Source organism: Protopterus annectens, chromosome 4.part0 (assembly GCF_019279795.1).
Source record: "Protopterus annectens isolate FY-2018-M chromosome 4.part0, PAN1.0, whole genome shotgun sequence".
Taxonomy (NCBI): Eukaryota; Metazoa; Chordata; order Ceratodontiformes; family Protopteridae; genus Protopterus; species Protopterus annectens.
This window is the reverse complement of record NC_056733.1, coordinates 354,542,102-354,568,874: the sequence shown is the minus strand read 5'-3', so window position 1 is coordinate 354,568,874 and position 26,773 is coordinate 354,542,102. Positions and strand designations below refer to the sequence as shown.

Genomic DNA, 26,773 nt, shown 5'->3' with positions numbered 1-26,773 from the left:
TTGTATATGAATTTCAAGTATCAGGTCTTATTGCCTCCTTCAGTACTGAAAGCATGTCCTTGGAAAAATGGTGTCTAAAAGGTATCAAAATACTATCATCTAGGCAGTTAACTGAATAGTTTACAGACTAGTGTGTATCAAACTCAGACAAATAATCAAACGATGATCCAATTTCTTTGACTGGTACCAAACAGTAAAACTTGTATATGAATTTCAAGTATCAGGTCTTATTGCCTCCTTCAGTACTGAAAGCATGTCCTTGGAAAAATGGTGTCTAAAAGGTATCAAAATACTATCATCTAGGCAGTTAACTGAATAGTTTACAGACTAGTGTGTATCAAACTTGTGTTAAATGCCCTTAGTCAACTCAAAAAGAAAGGAGAAAGTACAGTTGTGTCCCACTTACCATAAATGTAGCTGTTAAGAATAAATCAATGTTGCAGTACTGATTCTTGAGTCTTCCTGCCATGGAGAAACCCACAACCGGCCCGATTTCCAGAGTCTTTACACCATCCCTATCTGACAAATGTCCGAAGACCGACACCAGGGCATCAGGGTGTAAGAAGGGCATCCATCGGCATCATCTTCAGAGATTCCTCAGCAGTGAACAAGCAGTCTGATGCCTAAGGACAGCACAACCTCCACAGTTGCCCGAAATTAAGTGAGAAGGAGGGAAAACACTGGAGGCAGAGAGAGGATGATGGAGATAAGAGGACTATATACAGGAAAAAAAAAACTCTTCGTCCCCTTGAATCCGGTAAGGTGGAGACAAGTTGTCAGTAAAAGAGAGGCTGGAGGGTGGGAGTCTGTACTGCAATACCGATCTACCCAAACATCTACAATTATGGAAAGTGGGACACAAATGTACTATGTTCTTCAAAGTCAATGTTGCAGTACTGATTCTTGTGAGGACTCCCTAAGCTAAAAGTTGGGTGGTGGGTCATCTGTAAGACTCTAGGAGATAGAATTCTGCAGGATGGCAGTAGTGAAACCTGCTCTAGCTTTAAAGACACTGCATAAGTTACAGTGTTTTGTAAAGGTTTATAATGACTTCCATATGGCTGCTTCTAAAATGGTCTGGGTAGGGACTCCTTTTGAGAGAAGTTGTGGTAGCTGCCCCATGCCTGGTGGAATGGGCTTTACTATATCCAGATAAATGTTTTCCATGAAGCGAATAACAGAATTTAACATAGTTAGCTATCCATTTTGAGTGGTTAGTGTGGAGGCAAGCTTGCCTTGTTTTCCCTCTGTGAAAGCCACCAGTAATTGCTCTGCTTTAGTAGAAGCTTTAGTCCAGTCTAGATAGTGCTTGATCTGCCGTGCACATCAAGTGAGAGGAGGACTTACTCTGCCCTGTTTTGAGGACTTCAGAAGAAGACTAGTAAGTGGACAGTTTGATTTAAAGTAAGTTCCAAAACCACCTTAGGCATAACAGATTGGTTTGTTCTGAGGATGAACTCATCCCCGTGGAAGACAGTGAAAGGTTCTTCACAAATGAGGGAATGCAGTTCAGAAAACTTCCTAACTGATGTGACTGCTATAAGAAAAGTGATCTTTCAGGTGACGGCTGCGGCAGCAGGTTCAAAAGGAAGGCAAGGTTAGTTTTTCTCACAACTAGTTTCGATCTCATGCTGCAATAGGGCTCCTTCTTGGTGGTCTCAAGTGAATCATCCCCTTTAGAAAAAGTTTCATGTTGTTGTGTGACAAGATAGGCGAGTTAGTGTGCAGGTCAACTGATATGGCAGGTGCATGCACTTTAATGCTAAAATAGGTAAGCCATTTTTTAAGAGAGGCCTGATGGGTTCTGCAAGGCTGAATTAATGTCTGCCTGAAAACGGTTAGTGTTTTTGCTGTGACACCAGGTGAATAATCTTTTACATTCTGCCAGGTATAATTTCCAGGTATTGGTTCCTTACTTCCCTTAGACTGGAAAGCACGTCCTTAAATGGATGCATTCCTTGGTGTCAAAACCCAATCTTCCAAGCTGTTATCCTGAAAATGGCTACATGGGAGTGAAAGACAGAGCCTTTGACTTGACTGAGGAAATCTACTTCCTGCAATTGGGTGTGAAATCTCTCCTCACAGTGTCAGCAGGAGGCAGAAAGTACAGTTGTGTACACTTACCAGAAATGTAGATGTTCGAGTGTATTCACTGTTGCAGTCATCGCACTTGGGATATCTGCCTGTAGGTAGCCCTCATCGGCCCGAATACCAGAGTCTTGGGATTTCTGCGTCAGATGTTGTCACCTCTTCCATGACGTCAGGTCATCAGGGGTACAAAACATGCAGCCGATGCCATTACATCAGTTTTTCTTGCCCCAGATGTCAGCAGCCCCCAAAATAGGAAGCAATTACATGGTGTGGAACACCTCCAGTAAAAAAAGTAAATACCATAGCCATAAGATATGACCCAAAAGAGGAGAGGGAGAAAGTCTAGAAAAGTCAGGGCTGGAGGGAGGGTAACCAGGACTGTAACAGTGCATACACTCGAACATCTACATTTATGGTAAGTGTACACAACTGTACTATGTTCTTCGTGGTTCACTGTTGCAGTCATCACACTTGGGTTGATTCCCAAATCTGAGTAAGGGTGGAGGCAGTCAAGAAGTATTAGGGCTGGCTAGCAGCCCTTGTAAGACTGTTGTGGTAAATCCAGCTCTGGGTTTAGAAAAGACAGGTAAGTGGTAAAGCTTGGGGAAGGTGTGTACAGAAAGTACAGTTGTGTACACCTACCATAAATGTAGATGTTCGAGTGTCTTCACTGTTGCAGTCATAACTGTAGGGTGCTCCTGCCGGCAGGCAGCCCGAGGTCGGCCAGAATCCCAAAGTCTGGGTCCGGCGCCGGCTGTATAAGCTAGTATCCTGACGTCAGGACGCCTTGGTACATAGCCCTCAGCCGACGCCATCTTCTCCAGCCTTTCTTGCCCTAGATGTCAGAAGTCCCCAACAAATCAAAAATGAATCCAACAAGGAAACACAAACACACCACAAATATGAGAGAAAGAGGGGATAGGAAGGAGGGAAACCCCGACTGCAACAGTGAAGACACTCGAACATCTACATTTATGGTAGGTGTACACAACTGTACTATGTTCTTCGTGTTTCACTGTTGCAGTCATAACTGTAGGGTGGAATCCCAAAGCAGTGTAGAGAGGGAGGAGGCTTTAGATAGAAGAAGGGGAGGCAAGAATACCCTGCAAGACATCAGAGGCAAAGCCTGCCCTAGACTTAGAAAACAAGGGGAGATTGTAGTGCTTGGAAAAAGTATGCACAGAACCCCAAGTGGCAGCTTCCAAGATATCCTTGGTAGGGACTCCTCTGAGGAAAGCAGTAGAAGTAGCAGCTGCTCTAGTAGAATGACTTCTAATGGTCCCTGGAAACTGTTTCCCATGATGAGTGTAACAAAATCTGATTCCATAAGCAATCCATTTGGAAATAGTTTGTTTAGAAATAGGTTTTCCAAGAGAACTGGAAGCAAAGGAAACAAACAATTGGTTAGACTTTCTGAAATCTTTAGTCTTGTCCAAGTAAAATCGTAACTGTCTGTGCACATCCAATGAATGCAAAATCCTTTCCCCTTTATTTTGAGGATTTGGAAAGAAAGTAGGAAGGTGAATTGTCTGATTCAAAGCCACTTTCAAATCACCTTAGGCATGAAAGTAGGATTGGTCCTCAAGGATACTCTGTCCTGATGGAAAATAAGGTATGGTTCCACAGCCATGAGAGCTTGCAACTCTGAGACCCTTCTGGCAGAGGTCAATGCTAACAAAAGAACAGTCTTCCAGGATATAAATTTAATATCTGAAGATGCAGCAGGCTCAAAAGGAGGCAAAGTAAGTTTTTCTAAAACATAATTAAGATCCCAGGCAGGGACAGGAGGGGTCCTTGGAGGCCGCAAATTTTTAGCCCCTCTCAAGAACTGCTTCACCAAAGGATGTGAAAAAACAGGAGGATCAGAACTGAAATGCGCAGAGATAGCAGAAGCATGAATCTTAATGGAAGAGAAGGATAGTCCTTTAGATAAAAGTTCCGAAAGGTAAAGCAAAATAGAGGACAGATCAGGAGCCTGAGGATCAGAGCCTCGGTCCTGCATCCAAATAGAAAACCTCTTCCATTTAGAGGCATAAGATTTCCTAGTGCTAGGCAGTCTAGCTTCCAGAAGAACATCCAAAACTTGTTTGGGAAGACTAGAGGAAATCAAATTCCTTTGAAGAGCCAAGCTGCCAAGCAAAGGGTCTTGAGATTGGAATGTAGTAACTGACCCTGATGCTGGGACAGAAGCGAAGGGTTCAGTGGAAGAATCCAAGGAGGCCCCGAGAACAGGAGCTTTAAAGTTGGATACCAAAACTGTCGAGGCCAATTTGGAGCAATCAAGATGAGGAACTTGGGCTTGTCCTGCTTTATCTTCAGTAGTACCCGAGGTAGTAGAGGAAGAGGAGGGAAGGCATATGCTGACAGGCTTCTCCAGCTGAAGGACAGGGCATCCACTCTCCATGCTGTTTTGTGGAAGGACCTGGTGCAAAAGCGAGGCAGCTGATGATTGAGATGGGATGCAAACAGATCTATCTGGGGACATCCCCAAACTGCAGTAATCCTGTTGAACAAGTTGGTGTCTAGCATCCATTCGTGAGGATCTGAAATGTTTCTGCTCAGGCTGTCTGCTAAGAGATTCTGTTTCCCTGGAATGAATTGAGCCTGGAGATGCAGATTCAAATTTAGAGCTGTGTCCCATAAACCCATAGCTAGTCTGCAAAGGGGGTATGAATGAGAACCCCCCTGCTTGTTGATGTACCACATGACCGTGGTATTGTCTGTGCGAATTAGCAGAGGCCCTGGTTGTAAAAGGTTTTTGAAGGCTAAAAGGGCATTTTGAACTGCCAACATTTCCTTCAGATTGATGTGCCAGTGAAGATGGTCCTTTGTCCAGGTTCCCTGCTGGCAATTGTCTAGAAAGTGTGCTCCCCAAGCATAATCCGAGGTGTCCGTGGTTAGGATTTGAGTAGGCTGAGGGAGACGAAAAGGTTTTCCTTCGTTTAACGTGCATGCCCTGGACCACCAGAGGAACTCCTTCTGGAGGCAGGGGATCAGAGGAATCAGAATATCCAGATCGTGGTAGTGCTGTGACCATACACTTTTCAGATACCATTGAAGCTTTCTCATGTGAAGCCTTGCGTTTGGAATCAACAGAATGCAGGAAGCCATGTAGCCCAGAGCCTGCAGGAATTTCCTTGCAGTGAGCTGAGATAGAGTTGCCAAGGTGTTGAAAGTAGAAGCCAGCTGAGTTTGTTTTTCAGGAGTGAGGTAGGCCCTTTGTAAGGTTGTATTTAAGAGGGCTCCCAAGAATACCATTTGTTGAGAAGGGATCAAATGTGACTTTTTTATGTTCACGGAGAAGCCCAGTAGTAGGAGAAGACGTTGAACAAAGTCCAGATGTTGAAGCAGAAGATCTTTGCTGTCTGCCTGAATAAGGCAGTCGTCCAAATAGGGGTAAATCTGGATCCCCTGAAGTCTGCAGTAAGCCACTACTGGTGCCAGACACTTGGTGAAGACTCTGGGCGCAGTAGATAAACCAAAGGGCAGAACAGAGACTTGAAAGTGCCTCGAACCTGCCTTGAACCTGAGGAATTTCCTGCGTTCTTGTCTGATAGGGATATGCAAGTAGGCTTCCTTTAAGTCCAATGTCACCATTCAGGCGTCCTGAGAGAGCATTGGAATTAGCTGTTGCAGAGTAAGCACCTTGAACTTTGGAATTTCCAAAAAGGTGTTTAACACAGAAAGGTCCAGAATAGGTCTCCATGAGTTTTGTTTTCTGGGAACCAGAAACAGCCTTGAATAAAACCCTTTCCCATTTCCGAGAGTGGAACAGGCTCTATGGCTCTCATGGCCAGAAGAGCATCCACTTGAGTTAAGGCCTCTGACCACTGAAGTTTTGGCAGATCTGGCCAGCCGTGAGTCCTTGGCAAAGTGTGAAAGTGGAACTTGTAACCTTTTAAAATCACGTCCAATACCCATCTGTCCTGGGTAATATGAGTCCAATTTCTGTAAAAGAGACAGTTTTCCTCCGAGAGGCGTCCAGGTAAAGGGGTCCTGAAGCCCAACCGAGAGAGTCATTGAGTTTGCTTTCTTTGAGATTGGGATCTGTCTTCTCCCCTCCTAGGTGAAGAAGCAGTCCATTGTCTAGATCTGTAAGAGGTCTGGCCTTGACCACGACCTCTGGAGCGTCTATATCTTCCCCTTTGAGGCCTGTCAGATGTGGGAAAGGACCAATTTTAGAGGGCCAATTCCTGGAAAATCTAGGAGGCTGAACCTGCAAGAAATCTTTTACAGTCTGCATGGACTTTGCCTTTTCTCCCATCTTTTTAATAACTTCCTCAGCCTTAGAACCAAAAAGAACATCCTGTTGAACAGGGGCATCTAATAACTTAGCCTTAACCTGTTCAGGTAAACTTTGTTCACGAAGCCAGGCATGTCTCCTAATCACAGTACCAGAGGCAGCAGCCCTGCAGGAAGCATCCAAAGCATCAAAACCACAATGTAAGCAATGCTTGTTAACCTGTTCAGTAGCATGCAAAACATCCTGAAGTTCCTTATCCTCTGCACAAGCAGGAAGGGAAGCAAGCTTTTGCTTTAAAACAGACAAAAGAAATTGCTGATATTTAAACATATGAAACTGGCAATTTAAAGCCCTTACAGACAGGGTAGCAGAAGTATATACCTTTGTTCCCCACCTGTCTAAAGCACGAGAATCCTTCTCAGAGGGAATAGGATTTGTAGAAGTAGCAACCTTAGCAGCCTTAGAGCCCTGAGAAATAGTTTCAGGATCTGCAGAAGGGTTTTTAAATAAAAATAAATGAAGAGTCAGGAACCCTATAAAATCTATCAGGCTTTGAAGGAGCAGGAGGCATGGAATCAGGATTTAAATTAGCCTCAGAAAAAGCATCATCTACAATGTCCAAGACAGGAGGAATAGCTAAAGGCCTATGCTGAGGAAGAAGAAGAAATTCTCTAAGCCTCTTTTTGGAAGCAGAATATTCCTGTCCTTCCCAATGAAAATGTTCCCTCATCTCATGCAAGGTTTCCCCAAAAGAAAAATCCTCAGGCGGAGAGGCCGAGGGCAAAGAATCCTCAGCATCCGAATCCTCATAAGGGGGAAAGGAATAGTCCTGATGAGAGGAAGAAACAGAAGATACAGAAGCCTGGTCAGAGGAATCCAGAGTAACATCCTGTCGAGGCCTTTTTTCAGGAGGGAGGTGAGAACCCCTAATCATTGTAAGCAAATCTTCAGCCATCCTCAATAATTGTTTTTGTGTCTTGGGAGTGGATTCAGAAGCAGCTTGAGCTGGAACTTTAGACTTAATAGGAGTCTTTGTCTTTGCCTTTGCCTTTGAAATAGTGATGTGAGTAGGCCTGAAAACCCCCTCAGAAGCCGGTACCTGCACAGCGGCTCCGGACCCATCTGAAGGAGCGACGTCCGAAGGTCCTGCAGCAGTTAAAATAGCGGGCCTCGATGGCTCCCCATGGGAGTCCGTATCGGCCATCGGTTCAGAAGTGGCGGACGACAGGGGCTGCAAAAGCGCCTCACTGATGACAGCCGAACCGGACGCTGGCTCCAGCTGCAACGAGTCCTGTTTGGACCTCGGAGGCCTGTCTTTGTCTTTGCGCTTCTTTTGAACTCCGGTAGTGTCCGACGACATTCTATAATTGAAGCGTCTGCCAAAATAATTTAAAGCCCAATCGCACCTGCGCTTGATAGTACGAGAGTTGAACCTGGCACAGAACCGACAACAAGAAACGTCGTGGTCAGGGCCTAAGCAAGGTAGACAGTAAGAGTGGAAATCTTTATGAGGTATTTGTTTCCCACACGCTATACAATTATTAACTTTTTCTGACATCGGAGGAACAAGAAAAGATTCCCCAACGGGGTACTTAGCTTTGAGAAGAGAAGTAACAACTTCGGACCGACAACAACCAAATACGCTGTTCGAAAATCGCCAACCAACGTTTTGCGAGCTGCTTTCCACCGCACGGCAAGAAAGACTGGAGAAGATGGCGTCGGCTGAGGGCTATGTACCAAGGCGTCCTGACGTCAGGATACTAGCTTATACAGCCGACGCCGGACCCAGACTTTGGGATTCTGGCCGACCTCGGGCTGCCTGCCGGCAGGAGCACCCTACAGTTATGACTGCAACAGTGAAACACGAAGAACATCTCCAGATTGCAGCTTCCAGGATGTCCCTGGTAGGGACTCCCCTGAGAAATGCTGCAGAAGTTGAGGTAGCCCTAGTGGAATGAGTTCTGATCCCCTGTGGGGTAGGTTTACCATGGTGTTTGTAGCAGAAATGGATGCAGTGTGCTATCCATTTGGAAATGGATTGCTTTGAAATGGCCTTGCCCTCTGCCCCTGTAGCAAATCTGACTAGCAGCTGGTCTGATTTTCTGAAAGGTTTAGTCCTGTCAAGATAGGACCTGAGCTGTCTGCAGGATCCTCTCCCCTTTATTCTGAGGATTAGGGAAAAAGGTTGGTAAATGGATGGATTGGTTTAAAGCCACACTGGATACCACCTTGTGCATAAATGATGGGTTAGTCCTGAAGGAGACCCTGTCAACATGAAAAATAATGAAGGGTTCCACAGTCATTAGTGCCTGTAAGCTCAGACACTCTTCTTGCTGAAGTGATGGCTAGAAGTAAGACTGTTTTCCAAGAGAGGAATTTTAACTCTGCTGTAGCAGCAGGTTCAAAAGGAGGAAGTGTGAGCTTCTCTAGTACAAAGTTAAGGTCTCAGGCAGAAGTGGGAGCTCTCCTCGGGGGTCAAATTGTTAGCTCCTGTCAGGAACTCTTTGATCAGAGGGTGAGAAAAGAGAGGTGGCTCAGTATTGTAATGAGCCGAGATGGCTGAGGCATGAATCTTAATTGATGAGAAGGATAGGCCTTTGTGAAGCAGGTCTGCTAGGTAATCTAGGATTTGAGGTAAGGAAGGCACAGCTGTGTCCTTTCCTAGAAACCGACTCCAAGAACAGTATCTTTTCCACTTTTCTGAATAGGATTTCCTAGTACTAAGCCTTCTGGCCTCAAGGATGACATCCAGCACCTGTTTGCTGAGGGCTGTTGGTGGTGTGTTCAGGGAATAAGGCAGGCTGCAAGGTTCAGTGTTTGCAGCTGAGGATGCAAATTCTGTCTCTCCTGCTGGGATAGCAGGGAGGGGTTCTGTGTAGGTGCTAGGGTGGCAATGCTGTCAGACTGCGTAGGAGAGTGTACCAGTGCTGGCGTGGCCAGTCTGGTGCAATAAGGATTGTCCTTGGTCTGTCCTGCTTGATTTTGAGTAGTACTTTTGAGAGGAGGGGCAGAGGGGGAAAGGCATAAATTGAGAGGTTTTCCCATGTAAAGGATAGGGCATCCACTCGTCATGCTTGGCTGTGGGGATTTCTGGTGCAAAATTTGCCCAATTGATGGTTTTGGGGGGAGGCAAACAGGCCCACCTCTGGTGTCCCCCACCTGTTGATTAGAAGTTTGAATGAGTTGGGTTCCAGTTTCCACACGTGTGGGTCCAGTAGATTTCTGCTTAAGTCGTCTGCCAGTGAATTTTGCTTGCCTGGCAGGAATTGAGCTTGCAGGTGCACTTGGTTACTCAAGGCTGTGTTCCACAGGACCATGGCTAACCTGCAGAGTGGGTAGGAATGAGTTCCCCTCTGCTTGTTTATGTACCACATAACTGTGGTGTTGTCTTGTCTTTATCAAGAGCTGCCCTGGAAGGATAAGGTATTTGAAGGCTGCCACAGCATTCTGTACAGCTAACATTTCTTTTTGATTGATATTCAGGTGAATTTGTCCTGGGCTCCATTTGCCTTGAATGCATTTACCTGCCATGTGAGCCCCCCATGCATAGTCTGATGAGTCTGTTGCCAGGGTTTGGGCGGTGAGGGGTTGAGTAAAAGGAAGTCCCTTGTTGTGGTTGCAAGCCTCTGCCCACCAAAGGAATTCTGCCCTTAGACAAGGAATGATAGGAATCAGTGTTTCCAAGTCCTGAAAATGTTGACACCAGAGACTTTTTAAGTACCACTTAAGTTTCCTCACATGCAGTCTTGCATATGGAATTAGTAGAATGCATAAGACCATGAACCCTAGGACTTGCAGTATTTTTCTTGTAGATAGCTGGGTTTTGGTGGCCACAAGTTTGAAGAAGCTTGTCAAATGAACCTGCTTTTCTGGAGTGAGGAATGCCATCTGGGAAGTTGTGTTCAAGCTTGCTCCCAGGAATACAATCTTTTGGCTGGGCATCAGATGTGATTTCTTTTCATTGCTGGTGTACCCCAGACAGTCCTGACTGTCCGCCTGAATCAGGCAATCGTCCAAGTATGGGTAAATTTGAAAATTTCTCTGCAGTATGCAATGGCTTGAGCCAAGCACTTTGTGAATACCCTGGGCGCAGTAGACAAGCCAAAGGGAAGTGCAGAGAACTGATAATACATACAGCCTGCCCTGAAACGTAGATATTTCCTGCAAGATTCCCTTATGGGGATGTGCAGTTAAGCTTCTTTTAAGTACAGGATGACTAGCCAGGAGTCCTTGGCAAGCATAGGAAGCAGCTGCTGTAGTGTAAGCATTTTGAATTTTTGGACCACGAGGAAGGTGTTGAGAATGGACAGATCCAGGATAGGGTGCCATAAGCTCTCTTTTCTGGGCACCAGGAACAGTAGTAGAAACCGTGTCCCCTTTGTTCTATTGGAACAATTTGAATAGCCCTGATACTGAGAAGAGAAAGTATTTGCTTTTGAGCCTCTGGTCTGGCAACCCACTTGGGGTTGGCAGTGAGTGGAAGTAGAATCTGTATCCCTGGGATACAATGTTTGACCCATCGGTCCTGGGTAATGGCCATCCAGTTTTTTGCATGCAGGGAGAGTTTCCCTCCTAGGGGTGCAAGTACTTGGGCATGGCTAGGAAGGATGATAGACAAGTCATTGTGAACTTTTTTCCACTTTCTGTTTTTGAGGTGGGAGCACTCCATTGCTTAGATCTCTGCATACCCTGAGACTGTAGTCTTCATGGTCTGTTGCCCCTGGGTTTGGACTGAGAAGGCCTGGGAGGGACTGGAAAGGACCAGTTTTTTGAAGGCCAATGCCTACTGAATCTAGGTGGCTGCACCTCTAAGAAATATTTAACAGTTTGCATAGATTTAGCTTTTTTCTCCATCTTTTTAAGAACTTCTTCTGCTTTTGTGCCAAACAAACGTTCCTGGTGTAATGGAGCATCTAGTAATTTTGCTTTGACATGGTCTGGCAAGATTTGCTCCTTCAGCCAAGCATGCCTTCTCAGTACAGACCCAGTGACAGCAGCCCTGCAAGATGCTTCTAAGGCATCAAAACCACACTGCAAAGTATGTTTACCAACTTGGTTTGCAGAATGCATTAACTCTTGTAAATCTTTATTTTCTGTACAGTCTGGAAGCACCAACATTTTCTGTTTAATTAGTTCCATAATATGCTGCTGGTACTTCAACATGTGAAACTGGCAATTTAAAGCCCTTACGGCAAGAGCTGCAGAGGTTTATACCTTCTTACCCCATCTGTCTAAAGTTCTAGAATCCCTGTCTGAAGGGGTAGGGTTTTTGGCTGTAGTAGCCTTAATTCCTTTAGGTTCCTGTGAAATTGTAGAATTTATCAGGATTACCTCAGTGTCACTGCTCAACAGAGGCACAACAAAATAATGGGTATAGTTCCCAAATTGTCCCTGGATCTGCAGTGGGATTCTTAAAGAGAAATTTGTGCGAGTCAGGTACGCTGTAGTACCAGTCAGGCTTTCTAGGAGCTAGTGGTAAAGTATCAGGAGTAAGACCGGATTCCATAAAGACATCATCTACAATATCTAGGACAGGGGGTATAGCTAGAGGCCTGTGCTGAGGCATGTCTAAAAATTCTCTGAGTCTCTTTTTGGAGTGTGGGTAGTCCTGGCATTCCCAGAAGAAATGCTCTCTTAAGGTATGCATGGTTTCACCAAAAGAAAAGTCCTCTGGAGGGGAAGCAGAGGGAATGGAATCCTCTGCATCAGAATCCTCATAAGTAGATAAGGGAATGTCCTGGTAATCAGAGGGATCACAGTCATCGGACTCATGGTCTGTAGAATCAGAAGGAAAATCAATCCTTGTCTTTTAGAGGGAGAAGGCTGGCTTCCCCTAATTAAAGTTATAAGATCTTCAGCCATTCTAAGCATTTGTTTCTGTGGCATGGGAGCTTGAGCATGCGTTTTGGTCATTGGTTTTCTTGGCGTAGTGTGAACTCTGGGCCTGAGAGACTCGGTAGTTTTAGTCAGAAATTAAGTAGTATGAACATCGGAAGGTTGGAATATACCCTCAGAAGCCGGTACCTGCACAGCGGCTCTGCACCCATCCAAGGTAGAGACATCCACAGGTTCCATAGCTGAAGCATCTCACGGCATACTGGACTCCGAATGGGTCTCAGCAGATGCCTGTGAATCTGTAGAAGCAGGTATCAGGGGCTGCGAAAGTGCCTCACTGAGTATTGGCAGATTGGCGACTAGCTTAACAGAAGCGTTGTCGGCAATTTTGGACCTATGCAGTCTGTTTCTGTCTTCATCTTTATGTTTTTTCGGAAGATCGGTAGTCGGATGGCTTATCGAAGCCACTTCAGAATACGGAGAATGAGAGGAAAATAATTTAGTGACAAAGATAGCCCGATGATGAATAGCTCGAGTGTTAAACAAGGCACAGAACCTACAGCGAGGAACATCGTGGTCGGGGCCTAAACAGGTGACGCAGTAAAAATGAAAATCTCTGTGAGGTATTTGCTTTCCACAGGCAAGACAATTGTTAACTTTTTCTGACATTGGTTAGAGCAAGAAAAAGGGATCCCCAATGGGGTACTTAGCTTTATAAGACTTCAGGTTTGAAACTAGAACAACGAAAATTTCAGGTACCAGCTGACGGGCACTTGCGAACTGCTTCGGGCTCCCGCGCGGAAAGAAAAGCTGATGTAATGGCATTGGCTGCATGTTTTATACCCTGATGACCTGACATCATGGAAGAGGCAACAGCATCCAAAGCAGAAATCCCAAGACTCTGGTATTCAGGCCGATGAGGGCTACCTGCAAGCAGATACCCAAGTGTGATGACTGCAACAGTGAAACGCGAAGAACAGTCAGTGTTGTTTCATCCAGGAGGAGGCCACTAGGGTCTGCCCTCCCAGATTTTTGTCAGTATCCATGGGATCAGGGATAAGGGCAGGATTGCATACAGGTACCAGTGTGTCCATGTGAAGGCGAATGCATCTATTTTCTAATCTCCTGTCTGCTGTGTAGAGCTCTAGTAGTTGCTTGCTGTGGTGAGAGGTGAAAAGGTCTACTGAGGGGCTCCTCCACTGTATGGTTAGGTCCAGGAAAACCCCTCCAGCAGCCATTTGCAGGAATCTAAAAGGTCCCTTCTTAGGAAATCTACCAGGGTATTGTTCTGACCATAAATATAATAAGCAATGAGGGTTACCCCATTTATTGAGCCAGCATCCAGTTTTTCCTGAAAAGGTTGCACAAAGGATAAGACAAAGTTCTCCCTTGCCTGTTTATGTAACACATTACTGTGATGTTGTCTGCCCAGATTTGCAAGATCCCTGGGTTTACGTTCTGTTGAAAAGCTTTTATGTCCAGGTAGACTTCTAGTAGATCCTTCTGATTTGCATGTAACTTTTTCCGCTGTAGGGAACAAATATCCTGCACTTTCAAGAATCGTAAGTGGGCCTCCCAAGCTGTCTCAGCTGTCTGTAATGATGGTCTTGTCTGCTTCTGGTAAAGTGAAATTCGCCTCTGAGTTCCTCTGTATGGTGTTCTTCCACCATAGGACTTCCTTTCTCAGGCATGAAAGGAGAGGCAGTAGGGTATCTAAGGGTTGGAAATACTGTTCCCAAGCACTTTTCAAGAACCACTGGAGCTTCCTCATGTGTAACTTCGCAAGTGGAGTCATGAGAAAGCAGGATGCCATATATCCCAGTATCCTCAGATAGTCTGTCAAGAAATCAGTCTTGTCTTGGGAAAGGAAGGCTTTCTGTTGAAACAAATCTATGCAGCCTCCCAGAAAGAGGATCACTGTTTGAGGAAGAGTTTTGAGGAAGCGTTTGAGATTTCTGAAGATTAAAGGTGACGCCTATCTTCTGAAAGCAGTCTACAATGATCTGCAAGGCATCCAAGGTCTCTGATGTGGAGCTTTCCTGAAAGAGACAGTTGTCAAATTAGGGGTAAATATGTACCCCTAAAGTTCTGCTATGTGCTATCAGAGGAGTAAGACACTGCGAAAACTCTGGAAGCAGAAGACAACCCAAATGGTAAAGCACAGAACTGGAAGTGGGAACCTGTTGTTACAAACAGTAGGTACTTTCTGTGACGGTCTGCTACAGAGACATGGAGGTAAGCATCTTTTAGGTCTAGAGTGACCGTAGTGGTATCTTGGAAGATCATGGGTGGTAGTTTCTGCAATGTAAGCACTGTGAATTCTGGGATGCTGAGGAACTTGTTTAGCTTTGAGAGGTCCAACATGGGCCTCGAAGTGCCGTCTTTTCTTGGAACCAGAAATAACCTTGGGCAGAAGCCTTTTCCTTCTTGTCCTGGAGGGACAGGCTGGATAGATCCTTGGTGAAGTAATTCCCTGAGGATAGGTAGTAAGAGGCTTTCTTGTCCTTTTGGTGGTTTTGGAATGCCCAAGAAGGGTGGTATTTCTCTGACCCTGATATAATACCACTTCTCATGATGCTGAGGCCCCACTGGTCCCTGGTGATGGTTTTCCACTGGTTTAAGAATGAGGAGAGTTTTCCTGCCACAGACTAGGAGGGGAGGGTGAGAAGGGGGTAAGGGAGGCTGGAGTAGAACATAGTCACAGATGTTCTCTGTCCTGGGTGTGCTCTTGAGCTCCATGCTCTGTGTAATTGTTCTGGTTGCCATCTCCTGGACTGTCTTTTTTTTTTTTTTTTTTGCAAAAGTCATAGTTTACAATGTAATTCCTACTGTACCTTGGGGTCAGAGACAGGTAAAATTCTTTCAGTCTTAATTTGTTTTTCTTTTTTATCCAGTTTCCAAAAAAACTTGTTCAGATGGAGGACCAAAAAGAAATTCCTTGTCTGACAGGCACTGGGTCCTAAGCCATGCATGACTGCAGATGACAGAAACTGTGTCAGCTGCACTGCAAGAAGCATCTAAGGCATCACAACCACATTTTAGGAGACTTGTAAAGCTTCCCTGGCTACCTCCTGGACTTACTTAGATAAGGTTCTGTCCATAATACAGTCTCCCTTAGCTACATTTTTGACTTGAAGAGATTCAAGGTACTTTAGCATATGGAACTGACAATCCATTGCTCTCATTGCCCAGGCAACAGAGGTACATGCTTTCTTCACAAATTTGTCTAATAATCTACTTTTTCTCTCATTAGGTAAGGGATGTATTTTTGGTCCCTTAGTACATCTTTTCTGGATTTAGTGGAGCCCACAGTAGGGTCAGCTTTTGGCTTTTTGCAGAGGTTCTTGTGAGATTCAAGCACTCTGTAAAACTAGTCTGGCTTCCTAGGAGCTTGGGGTAGAGAATCAGAGTACAAAGCAATGTCTTCAAAGACATTGTCCAATACAAAGTGTACAAGAGGAATAGCCAGTGGTCTGGGTGAAGACAAGCTTAGAAATTCACTGTAGCGGGTCTGAGCCTGTAAAAACTGCTCATTTCCCAACTGAAAGCCTCCTTCATTCTATGCAGGATATGCCCAAAGGAAAGGTCCTCAAGAGAAGTCAGACGAGAGGGTGTCATCTGAATTGCAGTGTGGGTAAGTTTGTGCTTGCACATGTCCAGAGTAAGAAGCTTCATCCTATTCCTCAGAACTAGAAGAATTGGCATCTTCCTGAAAAGCTATTTCCTTGCTTCTATTAGATGAGGGGGCCTCAAACGTGAAAGCATGAGAGGGCTCCCTAGATTTTATGAAGGCCATAAACTCCTGTGCTATTTTAATGAGGTCTTGGTCTTTGGTCTAAGAAGAATTGGATGGAGGCAGTGGAGAAGGAAAAGACCTGGTTTGCTTTGGTTTGGGTATCCATTTTAAAGGTGTGACCTGAGGATGCGGTTATCTGACCTCAACTTCAGTTGTAGTTTCGGTAGTAGAGGAGGACAGGGAGTCTCCCTCGAGACCTACAGAAATGACATCGGAAGCCGAGGCCTGCTAAGCAACCTCAGACTTGACAGATGTGTGTGCCATAGTAGTATTCGTAGGTAGGCCAGAGACCATGTCAGCCTCCCTAGGGGTCGCATTAGAAGAGTTTGGGTGTAGGAGTCACCAGAACAGGGGGCTACAAAAGTGCCTCACCTGGGTCATCTGCTGATTTATTACCTAGAAACAGAGCTTCCTCTGTACCATCAGAGCATTTGGCCCTTTTGTCTTTCCATTTTAATGAAGTCGGAGGAGGCCATGTGGTACCAATGGATTACACCACCACCAGGGAAGCTGAAGAGGAAAACTAAATATGGGTGGTTAGTACCTTATTCCTACATTTTAGAGTTTTTGCATAGAATTTTGCAGATTCGGGACAGTTACAGATGCTGAGGCCCCCCAGTGGAACAGACAAAATGAGTGAAAATCTTTATGCAGGATTTGCTTCTCACACTTCAAGCAACTGTTGACTTTTTTTGAACATCAAATTAGTAGAGAAATTTCCCCAATAGGAATCCTATCTGACTGGAAGTAGGTGGCTCTCTGGAAAAATGAGCTGACCAATGGACTGCAAATGTTATGAGCACACTTGGAAGTGCATCAGACTCCACAGCTAGAAAGAACTGAAGATGGTGCTGACAGATACATTTCTTATATCCTGACATTTAGACGTCAATCTTTGGACATCTGTTGGCTAAGGATGACAAAGTCTCTGGAAATCAGGTCAGTCGTGTGTCTCCGCATGTCAGAAAGACCCAAGAATCAGTACTGCAGCATCGACTACAATCAGCAATCACGGTTGCCTTAGCCAAAAGGAAGCCACCACAACTTTTAAGAGATTCCTTTGGGATCTTTAGAACTGCCATCGACGTCAGTGGAAAGGGTGGAAAAGCATATAAGAATATTCTCTTTCACTGGAATGAGAAACTTTCCATCGTTCAAGCTCATGTGCAAGGAGTTCTGTAGTAGAATTTCTTTAGCGCCTGTTCTGAAGGGTGCCAAAGAGATCTACATGAGGTATTCCCCACAGTTGGATCAAATCTTGGAATATCCCAGGATGAAATTTCCAATCATGGGAGTCTGCCCTGATCCTGCTTAGCTTGTCTGCAATCAAGTTTCCTGTCTGACAGAATGTATGAAGCCTGAAGAGTCACACTGAGCTGATTTGTTTCCTCCCCAGGCTATTATATCAAGGCTGATAAGGTGGTAAGCTCTGGCAACCCCAAGCTTATGTACCACATTACTATGTTGCTGTCTGTGGACAGCTGTGGAAATTCTCAGGATAAGAGATGATTCAAGGCCTTTAAAGCACCGATAACTGCTAACATCTCTCATTTTTATGTGCTTCTGTCTATCTACAGGATCCCACAGAGCTTGTACTTTTACCCCTTTTGAAACTGAACACCATGTCAGGTCTGAAGCATCTGTGATGACTGACTGAAGGGGTGGTCAGAAGCAAAAAAACAGAAAACCTGGATTTCAAGCTATCTGGTCCACCCAGCATCCATTCTTTATCTTTAGAAATCCCAGAACAGGGATGTGAAAGGACAAAGGGTGTAGATGCGGAATTCAAATTTATCTAAGACACCACAGTATTTTCCTCATGTGTGGTCTGTCTGAGGAAGCATAAGAATCGATACCATGTACCCCAAAATCCTGACAAAATTGTCTTGTGGATGCATGGTTTTGACTGGAGGAACTCAAGAAGAACTGCTGAAGCATGACTAATTTGTCAGGAGAAAAACGGGCTTTTCTCAAGACAAGAGTCACTGAAATAAAGAAAACTGTTCTCTGTGTACGGATGAGAGAATACTTCTGAAAGTTTATTTGAAAACACAGATTCAGTATCAGTTCCTAAAGAGCTGCTAAAGACTTTTGACAGCTAAAAAAAACAATCTACAAAGATAAGACAATCATCAAAATATTGAAAGATGTAAGTGCCTTGAAGCCTGCAATACACAATTACTAATGCTAGGCATTTTGTGAATACCCCTTGGTGCTTTGAATACTCCAAAAGGTAAAACAGAAATGATAATATAAGAAAGACATAGCAAATCTTAATGAATACCTGAAATGGGGGGAGGGTTGATGATAGGAATCCTTTTGATCCTGGTTTAACATGAAAGCTAGACAGAATCAGTTACAAGAGACTTAAAAGATAACATCTTGATGTTTGGAATGTTGACAAAAAGGTTTAGAAAAGTAAGGAAAGTTATGTAAAATCTTACCACAACCTTAGATGTCCTTCTCTTCCATGTTGCAGCATTCTACATGTGGGTTTATCCTTCTTCCTCTCCAGTTGTACCGGCCAGGTTTCCAAAGATTTTCAGTCCCTCTAGATGCGTCAGACATCTGACATGGCAGCTGGAACGTGGGCCATAAAAGTGACGTCTGCATGCACCAGCCCTCAGAAAGTACAGTTGTGTACACTTACCATAAATGTAGATGTTAGAGTGTATTCACTGTTGCAGTCATTACATTTGGGTAATCTGCTGGCAGGTTGCCCTCAGTCGGCCTGAATATCAAAGTCTTGGGTCTTGCGTCGGTTGCTGTCTCCTCTTCCATGACGTCAGGTCGTCAAGGGTATAAAACATGCAGCCGATGCCATTTTCTTCAGTTTTTCTTGCCCCAGATGTCGGGTGCCCCTCAAATGGGGAGCAAAAATATATAAATAAATATAAATATATATATATATATATATATATATATATATATATATATATATCTAAATGCAATTATAACAACATAAACTTTACCTTCATCTAAAAGCAAACACATCACAAAGACTGTAAAATATAGTGAAGGAAAGAGGAGTTCTAGAAAAGAAAGGGGGATGGCGGGTGGGTAACCCAGATTGCAACAGTGAATACACTCGAACATCTACATTTATGGTAAGTTTACACAACTGTACTATGTTCTTCGTGTTTCACTGTTGCAGTCATTACATTTGGGTAGAATCCCAAAGCTATGGATGGGAGGCTGGAACTAAACAGCATTAGTAGCGGCCATAAGGCTCTGCAGAACTGCAGTGGCAAAGCCTGCCCTGGACTTGGAGAAGGGAGGCAAATGATAATGCTTTGTAAAAGTATGAACAGAGCTCCAAGTAGCAGCTTCTAGAATGTCTTTTGTTGGCACTCCTCTGGGAAAAGCTGCTGAGGTAGATCCTCTGATCCTGCAGTAGCTGCTCAGACTTTCTTAGAGATTTGGTCCTGTTTAAGTAAAATCTTAGTTGTCTGTGTACGTCCAAGGAATGCAGAATCCGCTCCCCCTTGTTCTGCACATTTGGGTAAAAAGTTGGCAGGTGAATAGTTTGGTTAAGAGCCACACTAGATACCACCTTAGGCATAAAGGAAGGATTAGTCCTGAGGGACACCCTGTCTGGGTAAAATGTAATACAAGGCTCCATAGCCATGACGGCCTGTAGTTCTGAAACCCTTCTTGCTGAGGTGACTGATAGAAAGAAAGCTATTTTCCAAGATAAAAACTTTATATCCGCAGTAGCTGCTGGTTTGAATGAATGCAGGGTGAGCTTTTCCAACACAAAATTGAGGTCCCATGCAGGACTTGGTGATCTTCTGGGAGGCCTTACATTTTTGGCTCCTCTAAGATACTGTTTTATCAGAGGATGAGAAAAGAGAGGAGGCACTGTGTTGTAATGAACCGAGATAGTAGAGGCATGGATTTTTATTGATGAAAAAGATAGGCCCTTGTCAAGCATGTCAGTCAAATATTGTAAAATCTGAGGAATATTTGGCTTTGCTATGTCCGTTCCTTGTGCTTGGTTCCAAGCACAGAATCTCTTCCATTTATCAGCATAAGATTTTCTAGTACTAGGCCTTCTGGCTTCCAAAATGACATCCATCACAGATTTACTGAGAGGTGTTGCTTGAATAATTACATGATCAACCATGCTGCCAGGTTCAGAGTTTGGAGCTGATTGTGCATAATTTGATTGCTTTGCTGAGACAGTAGATGAGGTATTTGAGGCAACCCGCGGTGGTGGTGCTGTGTTAGCGTTGTCACCTCTCAGTAAGACGCTGTCCGGTTCAATTCTCAGCTAGAGCGTCTTCTGCGTGGAGACATGCGTGAATGGGCGTACCTTCGTTGAAGGTTGTGCGTCAGGCCTGGCAATCCGGTACGTAAAAAATCAACTGCCAATCATTAACGGACTGTGGCGACCCCTAACCAGGAAAAGCCGAAAGACACAAACAAACCAAGGAGGGAGTTGAGACATATTCCTTAGAATTGGGTACCAGTGCTGGCAAGGCCAGTCCGGGGCAATTAGGATCATTTTTGTTTTTGCCTGTCTGACCTTTAGTAAGACCTTGGGAAGAAGAGGCAGAGGAGGAAAGGCGTAGACTGATAGTTTTTTCCAACTGAAGGATAGGGCATCCACTTTCCATGCTTGTCTGTGATAAGTCCTTGTGAAGAATTTGTCCAGTTGATAATTTTGGGGAGAGGCAAATAGATCTATGTCCGGACTCCCCCATTTCTCTGTTATCATGCTGAAGACTTGTGGATCCAGTTTCCACTCATGAGGATCCATAAGGTTTCTGCTTAGGTCTGCCAGAGTATTTTGTTTTCCTGGCAGGAATTGAGCTTGAAGATGTACTTGGTATGTCAAGGCTGTATCCCACAATACCATGGCTAGTCTGCAAAGGAGGTAGGAATGTGTATCCCCCTGCTTGTTTATGTACCACATAACAGTGGTGTTGTGTGTCATTATCAGTAGTTATCCTGGATGAAGTAAGTCCTTGAAGGCTGTCAGGGCATTCTGAACAGCTAACATCTCTTTCTGGTTGATATGCAGATGCATTTGTTTTGGGCTTCATATGCCCTGAATGCATCTCCCCGCCAGGTGGGCCCCCCCAAGCATAATCTGATGAGTCTGTAGTTAGGGTTTGGGTGGCAAGGGGTAGAGTGAAAGACCGTCCCATGTTCTGGTGACATGTCTCTGCCCACCAAAGAAACTCCTGTTGTAGGCAGGGAATGAGAGGAATAATTGTTTCCAGACTGTGACAATGATGACTCAAACTTTTTAGATACCACTGTAGTTTCCTCATATGCAGTCTTGCATATGGAATTAGTAGAATGCAGGATGCCATGAACCCCAAAGCCTGCAGAATTTGTCTTGCAGATAACTGGGTTTTTGTTGCTATCTGTTTGAAGTAAACAGTCAGTTGCCTTTGCTTGTCTGGCATAAGGTAAGCCCATCTGGGCAGTTGTATTCAAGTTTGCACCCAGGAATGTAATCTTTTGAGAGGGTACCAGTTGTGATTTATTTTAGTTTATTGTGTGCTCTTAGACATGTTAGAAGCCTGTTTACAAACACCAGATGTTGAAGAAGAATGTCCTTGCTTTCTGCTTGAATGAGACAATCGTCCAAGTAAGGATAGATTTGTATGCTTCTTTGTCTGCAAAATGCAATTACTGGTGCCAGGCACTTTGTAAAGACCCTGGGTGCAGTAGATAAGCCAAAGGGCAGTGCAGAGAATGGGTAGTGCATAAAACCAGCCTTGAAACGAAGGTATCTTCTGCACGATTCCCTTAATGGGATATGCAGGTATGCCTCTAAGTCTAGAGTCACTAACAGAGCGTTCTTGCCCAGCATGGGCAAAAGCTGTTGCAAAGTCAGCATTTTGAATTTTGGTATGTCCAAAAATGTGTTCAAAATCGATAAATCCAGTATTGGGCGCCAGGCATCGTCTTTTCTGGGTACCAGGAACAGTCTTGAATAAAACCCTTGCCCTTTTTCCTGTTCTGGTACTAGTTGAATAGCCCCCATATCCATGAGGGACATAACTTGTTTCTGTACCTCTGACCACTGATTTTGTGGCAGATCTGGCCAACCGTTTGGAATTGGCAAGGTATGGAAATGAAATCTGTATCCCTGGGATACTATGTTTAATACCCATTTGTCCTGGGTTATTAATTTTGAGCATGAAGTGCTAATTTTCCCCGTAAGGGAGCTGCCAAAAGATAAGTGCTTGGTTATGGCAGAGGAAAGTCACTGAGACTGTTTACTGTAGGATTGTGCTTTGCTTCCTCCAGATTTGGAGGTAGATGCACCCCATTGCTTTGACCTGTAAGAACCCTATGATTGGTATCTAGAGCCTTTTGAGCGCCTGAACTTGCCTCGTGAGGCTTTGTCGGACATAGGAAAGGACCAATTTTTTGTAGGCCAGTGTCTACTGAATCTGGGTGGCTGCACTTGTAAGAAATCTTTTACAGTTTGCACAGATTTAGCTTCGTCTTCCATTTTCTTTAAAACCTCTTCTGCATTATTACCAAACAGAGTATCATGCTGTAAAGGTGCATCCAACAATTTAGCTTTAACATGACCAGGCAGATTTTGCTCTTTGAGCCAGGCATGCCTTCTAATCACAGATTCAGTAACTGCGGCCCTGCAAGAGGCCTCTAAGGAATCAAAACCACATTGCAAAGTATGCTTTCCAACCTGTTCTGCCGCATGCAATAATTCCTGTAATTCTTCATTTTCCACACATTCAGAAATCAACATCATTTTCTGTTTCAATAATCCCATAACATGCTGTTGATATTTAAGCATATGAAACTGGCAGTTTAAGGCCCGAATTACCAAGGTTGCAGACGTATAAACCTTCTTTCCCCATCTATCCAGCGCCCTGGAATCTCTATCAGAGGGGGTAGGATTCTTAGCTATTGAAGCCTTTACACCTTTGGGACCCTGTGAGATAGTTTCAGGGTCAGCAGCAGGAGTTTTGAATAAAAATTAGTGGGAGTCAGGAACCCTGTAATATCTGTCTGGCTTACTAGGAGCCGGAGGTAGGGAATCGGGGGCCATGCTAGATTCCGAAAACACATCATCAACAATGTCTAATACAGGAGGTATAGCCAAAGGCCTATGCGGAGGAAGAAGAAGGAAATCCCTAAGCCTCTTTTTTGATTCTGAGAAATCCTGACTCTCCCAATGAAAATGTTCCCTTAAAGTATGCAAGGTTTCTCCAAATGAATAATCTTCAGGAGGCGATGCAGATGGGATGGATTCTTCTGCATCTGAATCCTCATAGGGTGGTACAGAAAATTCCTGATCAGAAGAGGAATCAGAAGAAAAAGAAACCTGATCTGAAGATTCATAATCAGTGTCTTGCCTAGGCCTCTTATCAGGTGGGGGATGGGAACCCCTGATCAAGGTAATTAAGTCTTCAGCCATTTTAATCATCTGTTTTTTTTTAGGCATAGAGTCCTGAGCACGTGGCTCATACGTCGTTTTTTTAGCTTTAGAAGTTGCTTTTGTCTTTGTTTTTGAAACTGGCATCATTTTTATATAGAAATGTTGAGGCCTGAAAACACCATCAGAAGCCGGCGCCTGCTCAGCGGTTCCGGACCCATCCAATGGAGAGACATCCACGGGTAAAATACACTGAGATTCTCGCGGCATACCGGACTCCACATGGGTCTCGGTAGAGGCCTGTGACTCAAAAGTACTGGGTATCAGGGGCTGCAAAAGTGCCTCTCTGAGTACCGGCGAACCGACGACTGGCCTAGGAGAAGCTTCGTTGTCTGTTTTTGACCTCGACAGTCTGTCTCTGTCCTTTTCTTTGCGTTTTTTGTGAACTCCGGTAGTTGGATTGTTATCCGATGGCATTTCAGGGTAATTAAATCTGTTTCCAAAATACTTTGATGCAAAAATATACCGACGCTTAATAGTGCGTTGGTTAAATCTAGCACAAAACTGACAGCCAGGCACGTTGTGATCAGGGCCTAGGCAAGAAATACAGTATAAATGGAAATCCTTATGAGGTATTTGCTTCCCACAAGTAATACAATTATTAACTTTTTCTGACATCGGTAAGGAGCAAGAAAAAGTTTCCCCAACAGGGTACTTAGCTTTATTTGAAGACTTCGGTTCTGAAAAGCGAATGCGAAAATTTCAGGAGTCGGCCGACCAGCACTTGTGAACTGCTTCTGCTTCGTGCACCGCGCAGCAAAAAAGACTGAATGTTTTATACCCCTGATGACCTGACGTCATGGAAGAGGAGACAGCAACCGACGCAGGACCCAAGACTTTGATATTCAGGCTGATTGAGGGCAACCTGCCAGCAGATTACCCAAATGTAATGACTGCAACAGTGAAACACGAAGAACATCCTAAAAGAGGCCCCAGTCGGAGCCAGTCCTGTAAGGGCATAGCCTGTACATTGTCATCCAGGAGATCAAGTATAGTCTGACAAGAGGGGAAGGTGGAAGGGAAGGAATACTGCAACATGGAAGAGAAGGACATCTAAGGTTATGGCAAGATTTTACACAACTTTCCTATGTCCTTCTATTCCAATGTTGCAATATTCTACATGTGAGTGAGTACCAAAGCTCATTGAGGATTGGGTGATGGCTTGGATGATGTTTCCAGGAATCCATGTAGGGTAACCCTGGCAAACCCTGCCCTAGCCCTGGAGATATGGTCTAATTTGTAGTGTGCACCGAGGACCAAGTGGCTGCCTCAAGGATGGCATTAGTGTCTAGCCCCTTGAAAAATGCGCCAGAAGAGGCCATTGCTCTGGTACAATGGGATTTGACATTGCCCTGTTAAGTCTTTCTGTGGTGTAGGTAGCAGAAGGAAATGGCTCTGGAAATCCAGGCTGAGATTGTCTGTTTGCTCACAGCTTCTGAATAAAACAAGCTGTAGATAAATATATCAAAATAAAACAAAAGAACTTGTTGAGAAAATCACTTTATGACACAACAGCAAAGCTTTCAGGTAAAAAGGTCGGCCGACCGGCACTTGCGAAATGCTTCTGCTTCGGGCACCGCATGGCAAGAAAGACTAAAGAAAATGGCACTGGCTGCATGTTTTATACCCCTGACGACCTGACGTCATGGAAGAGGAGACAGCAACCAACGCAGGACCCAAGACTTTGGAATTCAGGCCGACTGAGGGCAACCTGCCAGCAGATTACCCCAAATGAAATGACTGCAACAGTGAAACAGGAAGAACATCGGTGGTGTGGCCATAAGAGTTTGCAATTCTGAGACCCTTCTGGCTGAGGTCAGGGCTGCCAGTAAAACACTTTTCCATGTGCAAACTTTTATGGGAGCTTTGTCTGCTGGCTCAAAGGGGGCTAGTGTGAGTTTTTCTAACACATACTTAAGGTCCCAGTGAGGAGGGGAGGGTTTCCTGGGTGGTCTCAAGTGCAGTGCCCCTTTTAGGAACAGCTTAGCTGGGAGTCTGGATCCAAGGGGAGGCTCCAAAGGAAGGCAGGCAGAGATAGCAGACAAATGCGCTTTCACAGATGAGTATGACAGGCCTGTCTGCATAAGTTCATACAGGTAAGACAGGATTAGGGGAATATCGCTTTCCAGTGGATCCAACTGTCTTTTGTGACACCAAACGGAAAACCTTTTCTATTTAGAAAGACAGGATTTCCTAGTGTTAGGTTTCCTGGCCTCCTGCAGGACAGTGAGCACGTCCTCATTGTATAGGTGTCTGAATGGGATCAGAATTTTATCAGCCACAGGACGAGGTGCAAGGATTTCCACTGTGGGTGTATCCGAGTCCCCTTGTTCTCTGTGAGCAGATCTATATCATGTTGTCGAACTTTTAAAAGTTCAAATGTCATATGGTCGACACCATATGATTGAACATTTAAAATTTTGAATGTTTCAGCGGAGATCTCCGTACAGTGCGGAATGGTAAGATTTCCGTTTCTGCACTGTAATGCGATTTCGGAGTTTATATATTTAAAGAGCGAGGGGTGTGGGGGGTGCAGGGGGCTTGCCCCCTTCTTAAACTGTTCAGGTAGGTTTTTTTCTTTGGTTTATTTATTTTTTAATACATTTTCGAACTTTTAAAAGTTTGATCATATGGTGTCGACCATATGACGTTCAAACTTTTAACAGTTCAATTATGTAATTATAGACGTATGTGAGCAGGTCCACTGAAGGGGGTAACTTGTGGAGACTGCCCTTGGATAGGTGAAGAAGAGGGAACCAGTGCTGTCTTGGCAAGTAGGGGGGTCACCAGCATGATTTTGAGCAAGTCCCACTGAATTTTCAGCAGGACCCTTTATATCAGTGGGAAGGAGGGAAATGCATACAGGAATTTCCCCTTCCAGGTCATGGAGAAGGCATCTGTTGCTAATGCCTTGGGGTCCAGTGTCCTGGTGCAGTAGCCAAGAAGCTGCCTGTTTATGGAGGAGGCGAACAGGTCTATCTCTGGAATACAAACTTAACAACCATAACCAGGAACACATCTCTTTACAGCATCCATTCGTGGTTGTTTGAGGTGGTTATGCTTAGGCAATCTGTCTGGTTGTTGTGCAGGGATGGGCTGCAGGCTGCCTGAAGGGTGATCCCCTGTGTGGTAGCCAGTTTCCACACCTACAGAGCTAGTCTACATAGAAGGTATGACTTGGTCCCTCCCTGCTTGCTGAGATACCACAGGACTGTGGTGTTGTCTGTGAATATCTTTAGAAGGCCCTGTTCTAGGTATGGCTGGAATGCCTGAAGAGCAGAAGAATGGCCCTCATTTCTCTCACATTTACGTGGTCTTGTCCGAGTCTGTTTGCCCACAAACCTTGCACTTTTCTTGTCCCCAGAGTCACTCCCCAGCCCAG

The 26,773-nt window shown here is 44.6% G+C and overlaps 1 protein-coding gene across 2 annotated transcripts in view; it reads right to left on the bottom strand.

The window, feature by feature from the left end:
* SUDS3 (SDS3 homolog, SIN3A corepressor complex component) overlaps positions 1-26,773 on the bottom strand; it is a 1,220,864-nt gene that overhangs the window by 827,311 nt on the left and 366,780 nt on the right. The gene's annotated exons all lie outside the window — the stretch shown is intronic.